General features: G+C 47.0%; 1 protein-coding gene across 5 annotated transcripts in view; it reads left to right on the plus strand.

Annotated features, from left to right (window-relative positions):
* Positions 1 to 17,660, plus strand: part of ITPR2 (inositol 1,4,5-trisphosphate receptor type 2) — a 1,555,333-nt gene that overhangs the window by 731,901 nt on the left and 805,772 nt on the right. The window lies entirely within an intron of this gene.

The following is a 17,660-nucleotide window of genomic DNA, read 5'->3' on the forward strand; positions in this document are numbered from 1 at the left end:
GGAACTCTTCAGCATCGTCAAAGAGCTCTCCAACCCCAGTGCCAGCAAAAGCGACATCACACCATCACAAGACCTCTGCAACTCCCTCGCAACATTCTTCCACCGCAAGATCACAGATATACACGACAGCTTCGGACCCCAGACTCCACCTCCAGTCACCAAACCAACGACCCCCACCACCACCTTCAGCACCTGGACCCCATCAGCACTGAAGACACCACCCACGTCATGAGCACCATCCACTCCGGCTCCCCCTCGGACCCATGCCCCCATCATGAATCCCCATCCGCCTGGGATGACTCCTGGTAGCCCATGGCGCTGGGCTCCGCGCCGACACCCTCGGACCACGCTCGCAACCTGGGATTCATCCTGGACTCCTCCCTCTCTTATGACAAAGCAAGTCAACGCCATCTCGTCCTCTTGCTTTAACACCCTGCGCATGCTCCGAAAAATCTTCAACCACCACTGGAGGAAGATCGTTCTCCTACCTGGCAGCCAAAACATGGAACTCCCTCCCTGCACACCTACGACTAACCCAGGACCACCTCACCTTCAGAAAAAAACCTCAAGACCTGGCTATTCGAGCAGTAGCAGCACCCCCCCTCAGCGCCTTGAGACCCTCACGGGTGAGTAGCACGCTCTATAAATTGGATTGATTGATTGATTGAAATCAAAGATGGCAGAATAAGCATGATATTCTGTGTGTCCAAGTAACATGCTAAACTGGCACAGCTTAGGTAGCACTTTTGCATGTTTTTTCTCACACACAAAACGGACACATCACTGTCAACAGCAATAATTGCTTCCCCCACAGACAGAAGAGGAGCAGCCTGGACAGCAGAAGAACAAGCCTGGGAACCTTCTGGCAACAACGTTGTGTGCATGCTGGTGAGCGGGGCTGGTTGTTTCTGTGGGGAACTTGCTGGCATTGAAGTATGTCTTGAGATGAAGTAATTGTAGAAGTCTGCTTCAAGTCCCCAACAATGTATGTAGAAGCGAGGTTGGGGTTAGACATCCAGCTCTGAGCATTGGGTCAGTAGTCTCCTGCTGGCCCCTCTGCCATGCCTCGAACTCGCCTGTTTTACCTCAGCGATGATCTGCGGGCCATCCAGCCCCTTGAATTCACGTTCTTCTAAGCCCTTGGAGCCCATTAGCCAGCTGCCAAGGGAGCTCCAATTCCACATTCACTGATTGGTTGGTGGTTCTCAGGGGACATGACTTGGCCCTTGCATTGTGTTGTTACCTAGCTCTCTCACACCCTCTCTGAAGCTCACAGACACTAATCCGATGCTAATGGATCCCAAGCCAGACTTCAGTCAAGCACAAGTTAGTTTACAGCCACACTCAGAGACCCTTTGCTGTTCCCTAGACACCCTCTGGCAGCCCCCCTTGGAACAACAAATCACCCATCAAGAAGCCTCGCCTGAAATTCAACCTTCACTGGCCCTCAACCGAACTTACCTGACCTTCACGCCAACTCTGTCAGTTCGCAAATTCACTTTTCTGGAGTTAGGTCTATCTTAATTACCAGTACTCAGCTTCTACCTTTCTATCTGTACTCTCGGTTTGTTGCAAGCCCCTCATTTGTCTCCCTCAAAGGACCCAGAAGACACTTCGACCGCCCTCGGAGACGCTTACCTAGCCTTTCCCCTCCCTCCCTCTCTTTCTTTTCTTTTTTCCTATTGGCTTATTTGTTTTCGTTTTCTCTTCCTATTCTCTGCATTCTCTCAACTTTTCATCACTCTTCTCTTAATCTTATTTCTTTATTCTTTACACATATTTAATTATTATTTTAATGTACTTACTATCGCGCTTTTATACAAAGCACTTGCATGCCCATGGTACCGTAGCAATTAGTGACACACAATGATAAATAAGTTGAGACAAAGAAAAAGAAAAGGCAGCGGAAAACATGCACAAAGCCATAGGGAAACATACAGTGAACTTGAGGAGCCAGTTTATTATTAAAATTAATTCATCAGTTAGAAATAATCAATTCTCAAGGAGTCATGCCTCTGTTACTCCTCACCAAATAACTGTCGTATGGTACAGAGTCAAGGTAGTAAAGATAGGGTGTGAAGGTTGCAGGACTCCACGAAATCAAGTAGGTGGGAGCTAAAACACGCAGGCAGTAGCAGATGGCACTGTACTCTGCAAAGAAAACACATTTCTCACTGTGTGTTTGGAGTCGAACAGATGGCAGAACATGTAAAACACCTATGTATCACAGCAGGCCCACATGCACCACGAAAGCTTGAATACAAACACCAGCAAAGTTCACGAAACATTGTTTTTCATTTGACAGATATGTTATTGTACTGCTTTTTATAGCAGATTTGGACAAAAAGCGCTATGTTGAATACTTCAATTGATCTCAGCCGCTGGTAATTACTCCAGAGCACATGGCCACACTTCCCCCTAAGCCAGGAACCAACCATAGGCAAGTCAGCGGTGGACTTGCTCCAAAAGGAAGGGTTCAGCTGAAACTGCCAGGTCATTACCCCTCTGAACTGGAGCCAGTTTTGGGTTATTTGGCCACATCATTAGGGGTGCAGAGTGAGTTCTGTGGCACTGAAAGTACTGATCCAATATCTAGGTATACCCATCGTTCCTAGAGCATTGTGCTGAAAACAGCAGAAACCGTAATCTCTGCCACTGGAAATGTCACCGATTGCATTCCAGTCCATCATTTATTTGCCCTCTGTCACCTTAGAAAGGAACCGGCCATATCCCAATCAGTCTGGGCCCTGCTCCAGTTTTGCATCACTGCAAATGGCATGTGATCTGTCCTTAACTCAGTGATATGCATCCACCCCCCGGAAAGATGAAAGGTTGAGGCACTCCTGCTGGAAATCAATATTTCTGCATTGATGTCTGAAGTTGGCACAATTATGTCATAATGCGAATTAAGCAGAGTGATCAATGGTACATTCTTTTTTTTTTCTTACATGATGATAAAATGTAGTCTTTCTTTTGTGCTCAATAAGTTTAAATAGTGGTTTACTGTATCACTGGGTTCACAGCAAGAAAAGAAAACAAAACACTATTAGGATGCATGTTATTCACAATGCTGGGATGTTAGACTCGGGGGTCTCTGGTTGGCACAGGTATGCACTTGTGACAAATAGGGACCCTCTCCTCTAGTCAGGGTAAGAGAACCACTCCTCAGAAATAACCCTTGCTCACCCTCTAGGTAGTGTGGCGCGAGCAGACAAGGCTAATCTTTAGGGCGATAGTTGAGTTAAGCATTTATGATCACACACAGTAAATATGACCCACCACAAACTGACACCAGTCGTAAGTTTTGTATAAAAAATACGTAGTTTTATATATAAAATATTTAGTTGCGGAATTATCACAAGACCATATATAACGTTTAGCGAAAGAGGCCACCAGATTTAAATGGGCAAAAGTTCTTTAGTGTTCTTGTCAGCAAGGTATGCTGGGGGTCAAAGCGCGCTTCGCGCTGGTGAAGCGACCCGTTGGTGAATGACGGACGACAGGGGAAACAAATGTTGCGGACCCTGGATCCGATGTGAACTCGGGATCGAGTTCAAGTGTACCTTGTTGCGGGTGTCCGAGGCGTTTCAGGCGCGGCCTCAGGTTAGGGCGGACCCGGGAAAGGGCCGGCGGGTTTACGAGGAGTTATCCGGCTCGAAGCCCCCTCGAGGTGCGAGACTGGTGAGCGGGCCGGGTGAGGGTTGCGGCGATCCGGGGTCTGGAGCAGCTCACGTGGCGAGGCGCTGTTCAGGCCTGCGGGACGTACTTCTTCTTAGTATGCCGGGTCATACCTGTGGATCTGGGTGGGGCATTGTGTTCTTAGGCAGGCGGGTGCAGCACCGGGCCTCCGGTACCGGACGTACTGGAGGCTCTTCTTGAGGTGCGGCAAGGACCTTGGTATGCAGGAGGGCAAAGCGAGACAGTCCGGTACGTATTGGCGTACGGACCATCCGAGGCTATCAGATGCGCTCCGTGCAGATTCCGGCGGGAGAGGGTGAGAGACGCACAACCGCGCTCAGTAGCAGGCGAGAGGACAGGAGAGCGGGCGGCCCGGCCTAGAGGGGAGAGAGCGACTCGAGCTCGAGCGGGGCTCTCAGTGGGCAGGGGCGGCCTGGCTCTGAGCTGTCACGACTTTAGGAGGGGCGAGGGCACCAGAGTCACGGCTCTGGCGAGGGAATAGAACACAAGGGCCCAGCAGCAGACGAGCACAGGCAGAATTGAACCCACTGGTCCTGGGGTTCAGTTCAGGGGGCAAGCTCAGATCAAGCCCTTGGAGATAGTTTCAGGCACAAGCCTACAAAGTCCTTTCTGGTCTTTTCCTCTCCTTTCACAGCAAGGCACCAACTGCAGGCCAGTCTCCCAGATCAGAGACAGTCTTTCCTCCTTCAGCTTCTCCTGGTCCTTCTAGTCGGGCAGAGGTTCTTCTTGGTCAAAACAGGATCTGATTTGGTAGGAGCGGAGCTCCTCTTTTTATACACCATTTCTTTTGTTCGTTCAGGCCAGGGGGGCCTTTGCATAGTCCATCTCAGCTCTTGAGCACTTTGTTTTGCGAAGTCTGGGTTTTCCTTTCAGTGAGCAGGGCAGGCCCCGCAGACGCTCCGCAGGAGGTGGAGCCAGCATTGTGATGACAAGTACAGTCCAGGAGTACTCTGACGGTCCCTTTCTTTTTACAAGATGTAGGGCAGAGTCGTCAGCCGCTCCCCAGGGGTCGGATCCGGAATGAGGTGACAGAGCACCGACCTATTCAGAGTCAAGGGGCACTCCCCCACCCATCCTGGTGTAATCTTTCTATTCACCACCTGTCTTTCCCTAGCCCTGTCACTCACCCAAGCCAGACAGCAAATACACATGAGCAGAGGCGGGCCGAGATGGTTAGACAAGCAAAGGCTAACTTTCTAAAAGTAGCATTTGCAAACACAGGATATTAAAATAAACTTTACTAAAAGAAGTATTTTATTATTCTGAGTTCAGGCATACTAAACTTGACTTCCTATCCTGTTCCCTGAGTCTACTGGGATTATAGAGTGTAATAATCCAGCAGCCCATTCTGGCCTACGAGAACAGGTAGCCTTGCAATAGTGAAAAACGGGAATGGCGTAATTCACTATTAGAACATGCCACACACATCAGGGCTTGTCCTACCTTTTTGCTTACAATGCACCCTGCCCGTGGGCCTACCAAAGGGGTGACTTATATGAAATAAAGGGAAGGGAAGGGTTAGAGAATGGCATGTGTGTGCACTTACCCAGCTAGCATGACAGTACCAGACTGAACGCAGTTTCTGCAGTGGCAGACCTTATTTCACATTTTACAAGGCGGCTTCTGTGGGTGGCGCAACCCACGCTGCAGGCCCACGAGCCGTATCGGTGTTTACAAGCCCTGGCACTCCGGGTGCACTTTACTGGAGACTGATGGTAAACCCAATAAGCCAATCATGGAGATCAATTACATGTATACACTTTACATTGGGAGCACTTGCACTGTAGCATTGATTGGCAGTGGCTTGGGAGCACTTGCACTGTGGCATTGATTGGCAGTGGCACAGTGCCCCGAGCAGCTAACACCAGCTAAACATCTGAGGCACATCAGCAAAAAGTGGAAGGGACCTCACGCCAAGGTGCCAGGTCTAACATAGGATAATATTGGAGACTGTTTTTCTGGAAGCCAAAATTCTTCTTGCATAATACTGTATTAGCTGCTGTGTGATGGGTTCTTACTCTGGCTCGAATGTTGGAATGAAAGTGTTGCTGGCTTTCCCTGTTGTTTATTTGTTCGTGAGTGTGGGATGTGATAATGCCATCTTTAACTTCTGTCCACTTCCACCTGATCACATTACATAGTGCAAGTTAGTTGTCTTTAATGTGCAATTGAGACGATCAGGGGCAGCCAATAACTGGGAGCAATAAACAAACATTGGTAATGCCAATAGGTCTGATTTTAAAGGAATGTTGTATGGTAATGTGAAGCTTTACAAGTAAATACCATGGAATTGGAAGACTGCCCTCCTCAGATCTGTGCTGCTGCCAGAGAGAAAAAACATAAATTATGTAGTTAGTTAAGACAACATTGCAATGTCATGTTTGAGTCCCTGAAAGTTCAAGCTTAGGCGGCTGGATGAATAAGCAAAATAATCACAGCTGTGTGGAGGTCAAGCATTTTATTTGTGGAAACGCATAACTTCTGCCCTATCAAAACATGTACTCCTGGCTTGCAACGTGGAGAGCCAAATCCCCTCTTATGGTGATTCTCTGGTCATTCCAGACCGTAAAACCTCTGGGAGGCTCATTAGGGCTGTAAATGACCTTCAAAGGAATACCTTTGATGTAATGGAAAGACAGGCCAACAGCCCCAGTCCAGCCCAGACCAAGGAGCCTTCTGGGTGAGCTTGGGGCTGTAAAGCACGCTCAGTCCAGTGGTTGTTGAGTGCCTAACCATGATCATGATAGAAAATTATCTAAATGTACTCTGTAATTAATGGAATGGTCCATGGTTCCTGACTATATGACCTAATGTCATGGGCAGAGGCAAAAATTATATATATTTTTTTAAAATTTTTATTTTTGTTGCAAAATACAAATAGTATCATCATCATCAATCACATAAATGCTTACATTCGTGAGGCCAGCTCATTACACAAGGTAAATATAAAACAGTAGGTATGTTTCCGGCCCTTTTCTGTCGTGTAGCAGCATCATTAATCAAAGTGATCAGATGAACGGAGCGTATAAATGTACCGTAAAAATTACAATTTGCGTTTTGTGTTTTTTTTTAACAGTGAACATAAACTAAAAGAAACTGCACACATGAATCAGCATGTCATTAAGGTAGATTAGATATAGCATCTAGCATCATAGTTGTCATGTGAGGGACCAATCATACATTTTCGTACCCCAAGCCCTACCCCATCCCCCCCTCAACAGACTCCCAGCACAAACCCACCCCATTCCTTCATACGTGCTGCCCATCATCCAGCCCCAATCCCCAATCAGTGTTCTTCTTCATCATCAGAACCCTCAAGACCCTCCTCATCCAGTGGCTCACATATGTCTCCCCTATATGAATTCCAAGGCTGCCAGACCCCGTTCCATTTACGAGGATTATCCCTTAGTCTGTATACTGCTCTTTCAGTCAGCATGAGCATGTCCATATTTCGGATCCATTGCGCCAATGTGGGGAGGTCAGCCGACCCCCATTTCTGTGCTATGTCTCGTTTGGCCGTGACCAGCCCTATCGTGGTCCACGCCCTTGCGTAAAAAGTAAGGTCAGTAGGCCCCCACACATTCAGTAAACACATCCGCGGGTCTAGTGTGAGTGAGGTGTGAAGTGTCTGTGCGATGGTGCGTAGAACCCGCTGCCAATAACTAACAATAAACGGGCAGTCCCATAACGTGTGTATAAACGTGCCCTCTGCCCCGGCAAAAATTATATTTAATCTACTAAGATTATGATGGGCATCGTTTATTCGTCATTCCAACGCATATGAGAAACAAAAATGCCATAATCGTCCTACATTTAAAAGAAAACGGAACATGTACATTTTGCGAAAAGCAACTTATTTCATCCAAATGAATGTTCTTTTTTCTTCCAAACGCAAAGGAAAAACATAATTTATATGAAAACAGAGCAGCTAACCATGGCTGTAGGGAATAGGAGCAAAATACCTTATTTAAAAAGAGTGCCAATTAAATGAAAAATGGGCTCTGCCTGTGGAAATGGACCCCCGTGATGGAACACTGGTGCAGGGTCACCCTCTCGTCCATGGGTCCGAAGACTAACAAAAGAGAGATCGGCACTGGAGTGAAGTGAAACAAACCACGTTTATTAAACACTCATGTGGGGGACCGCGTCCGACCAACAACCAAAAGTGTTGTGGGAGGAAGTTCCTTGAATACAAAAAGCATCATCCTTTTATACATTGTTGTTGCAGAGTAATTGCATTGGAGGGAAAACTGGAAGAAACAAGTTTAAGCACGAAAATAGATATAGGCAAACAAGGGCAGATGGCTGACCAGGTGGTCAGCTGATGTGGAGGGGGAGTAAGAACGTTTATGTCGGCAATAAGCAATCATTTGATAACATCTGAGACCAGGTGCAGCTGCAGCCCTCCAGCACGTACACCAGGTTGACCATGTCAGAGAGTTCAGCTTAAAGTTGAGGACACAGGCTGGGTGAAAAGGTGAGCAGCAGAGAGTAAAATGAATACGACAGAAACTAAATGGGCGCAACAGTAGAAATGGCTGCCGCTTATGCTAACATAGAATTTACACTTTTCCACAGAAGACCCTTTTAGCATAAGCTAAGACAGTTTTAGTCCCTTCTAAGGGGCATAGCATATATCCTCAATATCTATTGGCATGAGTCCATATATTTCTCGTTCCACTGCCAAACTGGCATTTACGTTTTTGACATTCTCTCTAGACGAGATGCAGGCAGTACAGGCAGAAGTACAGAGTGAACAGAGCATTGGTCCACAATGAATACACAAGCAACAAGAGAAGATAATAGCTATTAAGATGAACAGGACTGATAATACTTTCAAACCCCAAACTGAAAGTAAGTCCCTAAACCATATAGTCCAAGTCCATGTTCCTGGGTCTTGATGTATTTCGGTTGCTCTCTTGTGTAGTTTGGAAATGGCTGCATAGACAGATGGTGAATTGTCCGGTATGAAAACAAAGCAGCTGGATCCGTTGACACGGCATGCTCCACCTCTGTCAGCTAGAACAACATCTAAAACAAGTCTATTCTGTAAAACGACCATGTTGATTGATGCTTGTTCTTCCATCAAGTTACCTAAGGCCGCAGTTGTCTGATTAATCACTGCCTAATTGTATGGGTGAGGCGGCGGACCAGCTTGCTGTTTTGTACTGGGCCAACGAAGAAGAAAAATCCTTTATTAAAGTCTGTATATTACTCCCATGTGGTCTCTGTCTGATCAACTACAGAGACATCGATGGCACGTTTTCCCCTACTACCAGCGTGGTGATTGAACAATTGCAAATATTGGTAGTATGTTGAAGGACTGGGTTCTTTTGGACCCAGCGGTGCCAGGGCACAACACCTGAAACCTTCGTGGGTAACCTGCTCCGGCGTACAAGTCACAGAGACACGGGACACTTCCTTCGACGTCAAAGATTCAAGGTTTATTTGCTGCAGGGAACACAGAGATCACAGGAAGTACATCAAGTGTAGTTCGGGGAGACTGCTTCAAATTGGTTCTGTGGATCGCTCCTTTTATACAGTTTTTACCCATAGGATAACATTGGACACAAAAGTTTACAACCCGGTTCCCACAATTAGCCCCAGAGGGGTCGCTTTGGTCACTTTAAAACACACAAGGTCCGGAACATAAGTGCGGAAACATTTGGCGGTTCCCAACTGTAAAAACCCATCTTCCCACCATTTAGCAAATTCCAATCAGCAGTAAAGTTGATCGAAATAGGAACGAAGACAGGTGCAGAGGAAGACGGAGACAGTGGGGAGATCGGAAAGGGTGTAAAAGGGGAGGTATCGGGAAACACGAGATACAGGCATCAAAGGGACGTGCCTAATGAGATGCACGGCTGAGACAATAAGTCCGTGCGGCAAGATGAGCCTCGAGCGGCGCCATCTGCCTTACAGCAGCAACCCCCTCGTCATAAAGACACTTACAAAGAACATGTGTCTTCCGCAAATATCTTGGGAGTCCCAGGGTCGCGAAGCGGACAGCGTCCGTTCGCTGACTACTTGAGGGCAAGAGACAAAATGGATGCCGTATCTAAGATGGAACCCGTGGGTGCAGATAGAAATACCCACGTAACAGACGAACGGTTTAAGTTAGCACAGCGAAACTGCGCACACTTACTAAACTCGTCATTTGCGGTTCATAGATACCAGACTCGACCATATTCGTGCGAGTCGAAGACACCACTTACAATTGTCACGGAACCTCAGACGCTCCTTTTGCCCTCATGTAGGCAAGCACTAGTCGGAATCATATTCGATATTCATCAGACCATCGAGATGTTGTTGCAGCATAGCTCTGTCCAATCGAGTCCCCTTGGTAACAGATGGTTGTCTCATACACGTTGTAGCACAGAGGCCACATAAGGCAGGACCACACTGCACACAAAGGCAACACGTGAACAGGAACACTACCACAACCCCAATGATCATCAGAATTTTCCAACCCCAAGTCGACATCAGACCCCAAAACCATCCAAGTAGCGTCCAATCCCCTACATCCACGTGTATGGATTCGGAGATCTTATGCAACCTCGAGATGGCTTGATAGACAGTAGGAGCATTATCTGGGATGAAAATGCAGCAGCTCGAATGGATCACCTTACATACCCCACCGCGATCTGCTAAGATGACATCTAAAACCATACGGTTTTGTAACGTCATAAGTCTCTCCGCCTGAAGTTCTGTGGTGATATTACCAAGGGCACTGGCAGTAATATTAGCTGTCGATTCTACCACTCGAGTCAACTGTCTCAGGTTCCTACTATTAACCATAGGTCCCCAAAACGGGAGGAAACCCTTGAAAAAGTCTCCTGCCTCTTGACCGGCAGTGTCTTCTTCGCTAATTACGCCTCGTACAACTCTAGTCTTATGATAATCGGCATCTACAGTGAACGTCGGAGGCAACAGATTTGCAATGAAACATGTGCCCATGAAGTCTGCGGGCAACCATGTGTATGCACGATCATAACAGATAAAGTATGTACCCTTGGCAGCCAGGAACACAGGGGACGAGAACATTGGCAGAATGTAATTTTCAGTGCAAGCACTTGCTCCAAGTAGGGCTTGCGATCTTCGACCACGACCCATAAGACAAAAATTACCAGTGTGGGGTACAACCCATATTGGAGGCGAGCTTTTAAGCTGCTTTTCACTAGTGAACACACTATATTCACCTCTACTTAGGACCTTATAGGCTTGTACCTCTTCTTCAGGGATAAGCGAATAGTCATGGATCTCACTTTCCATATCCTCTATTGCTATCGATAAAGGCTTCTGATATGAGGTAGGACCAGAGTAGGGGGAATGTGGTTCTCGAATGGGGTGGAAACCCAGTGCGCTTCGAAACATTGTTTGAAATGCTCGAGCTGACCCTTGGGAACTATACGGTAACACCAGATATGGAATTCCCTTATCCGTAGTATGTGGCATCAACCCACACACCCAACAATTAGTAGTGTTAACCACTAACTGATGCTGATGGAGGAGCTGAATAAAGGAATTGTTGCGGAACTCTACACGTCTAGCCTGCTCGTGTTCCGGTAACATGTGAAAGGAATGAGGAGAAGCAGTAGAAGTAAGATTAGGGTAAGGAGTAGGAGTAGGTGTAGCAGGTAAGAAATAAGACATGGTGTAATACACCCCACCCGCCAATAATGCAGAAGCAGTCAAAAACAACACAAACAATTGAAATATGAAACATTTGGTACGACTGAGTTGCTGCAGCTTGAATCTATAGTCTTGAGCCCCTTCCAAATCATTCAGCTTCGAGAATGCCATTCCCTATGACCGTCCGCAACGTTTCTTGACGCACTTCGTTCTGTGCAGCAATAGTCAATCCCCAGGAGTTCCTAGGAACCGACGGCCTTTAACCTAGCGTCAAGACCTACTGTCCAGAAGGAAGTACGCGCGCGGCCCTACGGCCTTCAATACACAATATGTATATATATAAGCACAATGTCTCTCAGCTGTGGAAGTAAAAAGATACAAGGAGGAAGCTTGATATATGTACAAAAATTTCAATGATACGAATGTTCAAAACTGATCACGGGAAATCGGGGATAATGCAGTTGTCAATTTCAGCAAAGCAAAAATATTTTATTTGTCCTTAGTGTGAGATCGCAAAGAATATCGGTGTTTCCCGGGACGTGTCTGCTCGTCAAACAAAGGATCCGTCGAAGAGACAGCGTCCTGCTGATCAGTTGATTGTTCGGGTCTTGAGTCTTTTGCTGACAAGTGTTCAACAATGGCTTTCTGCTGCGCTGAGGATTATCCAACAAGCTGTGCGTCACTGAAAGGCACAAACGCCGGCAATGTTTCTGTTTCTGTTGACGCAATGCCTTTCCTTACCCACGGGTCTGCCGGCAAAGGAATAGGGACTCGTTTACAATGGGTAGCATGTACCCAATTTTTCCGCCCCTCAAGACGAACGGCAGTCCTCGTGGCCAGGAGCACCTGGTAAGGTCCGGTAAATCTAGGGTCCAGATTGTTCTTTCGTGAAAAGTTGCGTGTAACCACCCAGTCTCCGGGCTGGAGCTGGTGGCCTGGACCCTCCGTCTGCGTCGGCAATGCGTCGTAAACCTGTTGGTGAATTAACCTCAGTTTAGCAGTCAAGTCATGTAAATAGTCAATCAACATCGGATACTCAAGATCAGAGAATATTCCTGGCCTAGGAACCCCCCACACATTCGCAGGACGGCCGAACACTATCTCATAGGGGCTAAGCCCTATTCGGGAGTGTACAGTCGCCCTAGTTGACAGTAGTGCTAGGGGCAAAGCGTCAGGCCACGAAAGTCCAGTCGTAGCCTGAATCTTCGCTAGTTTTAGTTTAAGGGTACCATTGTACCCCTCAACTAATCCAGCTGACTGGGGGTGATTGGCGCTGTGGAATTTCTGATTAATTCCAAGGCCCTTACACACACTCTTCATCACACTTCCAACAAACTCACTTCCGTTATCTGACCACACGACTCTAGGCATTCCATACCGAGGAAAATATTCCTTCAGTAGGATTTTCGCAGTAGACAAAGCAGTATTGTCTTTGAGGGGATAGGCCTCGATCCATCGGGAGAATGCGCAAACCACAACTAAAACGTATTTCAGGTTATTGCATCGCTCCATATGGATGAAGTCCAGTTGAATCACCTCAAAGGGATACGAAGGAGGAGCAAAACTGCCAGGGGGAGTTGGGGTTCCTTTGCCAGGATTGTACATTATACACACCATACAATTCTTCACCAGACGTTCAGCACATTTCGTAATGCCATCATTCTTCCACACAGCAGCCAACAACTTGCAAATGCCTTTCGCGCTAATATGTGCTAACCCATGTGCCATTGTCACAACGGCCAGCACATACGCATCAGGCAACAACCATTTTTTCTGATCCGACAAATCAATCCAACAACCACTCGCATCCAACTTTCCCGTACTTTCTTTCCACTTCATCTTTTCAGTCTCAGTGGCCTCATTCTGAATTGCTCTCACACTCTCTATAGTATCTTCACACATACTTGATTCTGTAGGCCACCTAACCGAACTCGTCACATACATTCGAGTGCTAAGGTTCCGGGCAGTCTCCTTAGCAATCTCGTCTGCAAACGCATTACCACGACCAACATCATCCGTCACTTTACGATGCGCACTACACTTAACAATCGCAACTTGTGTAGGCAAAGTCAAAGCATCCAAAAGATCATTCACCAACTGGCCATGCTGAATCTTCGTACCGTGCGATGTCAAGAAACCACGCTCTCGCCACAATCGTCCAAAACTATGCGCTACACCGAAAGCGTACTGGCTATCGGTGTACACATTCACACGTTTCCCTTTTGCTAACACACATGCTCTAGTGAGAGCGATCAGCTCTGCAGCTTGGGCAGAATTCTGATTCCATCTTGCAGTTTCAACAACAGTATTCAATGTTACAACAGCATAAGCAGTAGTCACATCGCCATTCGGCAACTTAAAACATGACCCATCCACATACAAAGTGCCGTCCGGATCTTCCAATGGGGTGTTTTTAAGGTCCACTCGACCTTTCGTTTCCTCTTCCGTCCTCAAGTAGCAGTCATGTTCTGCTACTTCATCTGACTCTGTGCTAATTGGTAACAAAGTTGCCGGATTTAGGACATTACAACGTTTTATCTGAATATGGCTTGCCAAAAGCGTCAATTCGTACCCAGACAGCCTCGCACTCGTCAGGTGCTGAGTTTTCGTACGATTCAACAGAGTATCAACTGCATGCGGAACCATCACCGTAAGCATATTATCCATGACCAATCCTGCTGATTGTCGGATGGAGACCGCAGCTGCCGCAGTTGCTCTCAAACAACTCGGCAATGCTCTAGCTACTGGGTCCAAGGTCGAGGAAAAATATGCACATGGACGCTGCTTACCACCAAAAGGTTGCGTTAAGACACTCAAAGCACAACCTTCCCTCTCGTGAACATATAGCGTAAACGGCTTACTGTAATCAGGGGTACCTAACACAGGAGCCGAACACAATGAATCACGTAATTCAGAAAAACTTTTCTGACATTCTTCCGTCCATGGTAAAGGAGTTGAAACATCCTTGCACGTAAGAGCCACCAATGGTTTCGCTAGCAATGAAAAATTTGGAATCCATTGCCTGCAGTACGACGTGATACCTAGAAAGGCACGCACATCTCTTTGGGTAGTTGGCACAGCCATTCGCGCAATCGCTGCAATTCTCTCTGGGGTCAATCTCCTTCCCTCCTTTGACAATAAGTGACCTAGATAGGTTACTTCTTGACAACAATATTGGAGTTTAGAAGGTGACACCTTGTGATTTAACTCACAGAGATGTTGCAGCAATGATACCGTGGCAATTTTGCAAATGTCCTGAGTATCGGCAGCCACCAATAAGTCATCGACGTATTGGATTAAAGCCGCGCCAACCGGCAACCTAAACGCATCCAGTTGACCCTTCAAGGCTTGACTGTAAATCGATGGACTTTCACAGTAGCCCTGAGGAGCGCGTTTGAACCGGAAGCTACGTCCACCGAGAGAGAAACCGAAAAGGTCCCTGCTCTCTTCGGCAATCGGGATGCTGAAAAACGCATTTTTCAAGTCAATCACCGAAAACCATGAAGCAGTAGCTGGAATCAGAGTCAGTAGCGCCGTGATGTCAGGCACAACAGGGAATTGAGGAACCACAATTTTATTTACCTCCCGTAAATCGATAACAAAGCGATAAACAGGCGGTTTTGCAGGATCTGTACGTTTAAGAATGGGCAGTACAGGGCTGTTGCACACGTTTCCCCGAGTCTCCTCAATAACATCTTTCTCGATCAAGTCATAGATGATCGCTAACAAAGCTCGTTCACCATCAAGGGAGATACGATATTGGGGAATACGCGGCAATCGCACATTCGATTTCAACTGAACAACATAAGGGGAGATATCAAGTAGGCCCACATCATTTGGACCCGTCGCCCACAAAGACGCAGGAAGAGAACTCAATTCCGGTGGAAGCTTATCGAGAGACAAATACATGGGAGAGACCACTCTCTCTCCTAACGTAAGCTTTACACCCGCAGGAGAACAATACAAAGTTGCATACAAACGTTTAAGCAAATCCAGACCCAAAAGATTTTCACCACAACCAGTAGTCAAAATCAACGGAGCTTCTAGCTCACGTGGCCCAATTTGAAGGGGCAAAGGGCGCGAAACTGGATTGCTAACGGGGGCGCCAGAGAATCCAACGGAAACATTTGTTAAGCCAGACAAAGGTGCGCCAGGGAGTTTCGAATGCATGATAGAACTTTTCGCTGCACCAGTGTCCAACAGAAAAGGCTCAACGACGCCCGATGTAGCAACTGCGACGTAAGGCCCTCTCTGATCAACCGGAACTGATACCACTCCCTCTCCTTGTCTTTGGCTGTCCTAATAATTACTATCGTCAGTTCCCTGATCGACGTAATAATCGTCTACATTGTACTGCGCAGATCGTCCTTGCGATGATCCACGTTGATCGAAACAATTATTAGAAGTGGACGAATTGTCTGAGCGATCGTTTTGAGCACCACGACCTCTACCACGTGATGCCTGTTGTGAGCCACCACGGCCTCCTTTAGACGAATTACCGCTAGTACGTTCGTTTAAAACAGGGCAATTGAATTTAATGTGTCCCTCCTGTCTACAATAAGCGCATTGATTGTACCCTAACGAGGATCTTTGGAAAGAGGAATCATTGCGTGGCTGCGATCGATTCGATTGCGACTGCGATCTATTCTGTTGAGGCGCATTCTGATTAGAACGTGGCGGATACGCTTGTTGCAACAACACTTTAGTTTTTAGTTCTTTCGTCTTTTTGTCAGCACGGTCATTCTCCTCTTTCTCCCTATTCTCATAATATTGCGCCGTAGCCAATATCTGAGCTGAGGTAGAAACGGCCCATGCACTCTCTGAATTCTTCAATTTATTGCTCAAATCGGGCAGCAAGTTCGACACAAATTTATCCACAAACAACCTTTGTCCACCCTCAGTACTCATATCTTGTCCACTATGATCAATGAATGCTTCCTCAAACCTCGTAAAGAAATCGGAAACACTCTCGTCTTTCTTTTGTTTGCAAGCTGACAATTTATCCCAATTGACTCTCATAGCAGGCATAAGCGTTTTCATTAATGTTATTATTCGCTGAGGAAGAGCAGTAATCAATTGATCGGGTTTAGTAGCAGCCACTTGTCCAGCATCTGCCGCTGTAATGGCAGCCCAATCACCACCTAATTCATTTGCGTGATCTTGGTGACGAATCTTAGCCCATACCGGTTGCGGTACGACGTTGCCAAACAACATGTCGATATCGGCAAGATTCATTACCGTAGCATCTACGAGCTGCGATAATTCCTTATAATACCCAGTAGGATTTTTACGAGGATCGGGCAAAGATTGTTTCACCTGAAGCACTTCCGATCGTTTCCATGGGAGGTGTATCCACACTCTCTCAAAATGCGCCAATACCGGAGGTTGAGCATTAGGATCAGCTGGTATCCAAACCGGCGGAACTTCACGCATAGGATATTGGCCAGATTCGTCTGGTTGTTTTTCAATATCCTCCAGAAATAGTGCATGAGGAATTGGAGCGGGACGAAGAGATAACAACCGCTCAATAGCACGTCGAACATTAGTATCCACTATCAGTCCAGTTGCGAACTGAAGCCGAAGGTCGGACAGGGCGGTCAGCACCTCGTCAGGCGCATCGGCCGCTATCTGATCATGTAGGAACTTACACATTTCGTCAAACACATATCTCTGAGTTGGTATGTTGAATTGACTAAACGTTTCGAGAACAACACGGGGTGGATTTCTCTGAGGATTTACCATCCAACCCATCGCCATATTATATAGCGCAACGCGTTCCCTATTACCAGGAAGCTGACTACGTCTCTGAGGACCATCAGAACCAGCAGACCCATGAACAGGTCCGAGCGACTGAAAGAAACTGGCTGCAATAGGAGAATTACGGCTACGAGTAGAGGGAGAGAGATAAGACACAGGACTAACAAGAGAAGGAGTAGAAACAGTAGCAGCAACAGGGGTTAACAACACAGGAGCAGTAGCGGGAGCAGGAGTATGTGGAAGCGGAGGAGCAGTAGGAATAGAAACAGACAAAGGAGCAGGAACAGGCGGAAGAACGGGTGCAGGTTGAGGAACAGGCGGAGGAACAATAGGTGGAAGAACAGGTACGGCAGGGACCACAGGAGCTGCGGTACCCTGTACGTACGGAGGTGGCGACTTCATAAGATAGGACATTAAAGGATCCTCAACTGCCTCTTCCTTCTTATCCGACTCCGTAGGCAAAGCGGGATAACATTTATCTATGGACATCCGCTGTAGTCTCTCAAACACTTCCTTATCCTTATCCTACTTATCACGCTGGAACCGCTCAGCTTTCTTCACTATGGTAGCAA

The sequence above is a fragment of the Lissotriton vulgaris genome, chromosome 1_1 (genome assembly GCF_964263255.1).
Source record: "Lissotriton vulgaris chromosome 1_1, aLisVul1.2, whole genome shotgun sequence".
Taxonomy (NCBI): Eukaryota; Metazoa; Chordata; class Amphibia; order Caudata; family Salamandridae; genus Lissotriton; species Lissotriton vulgaris.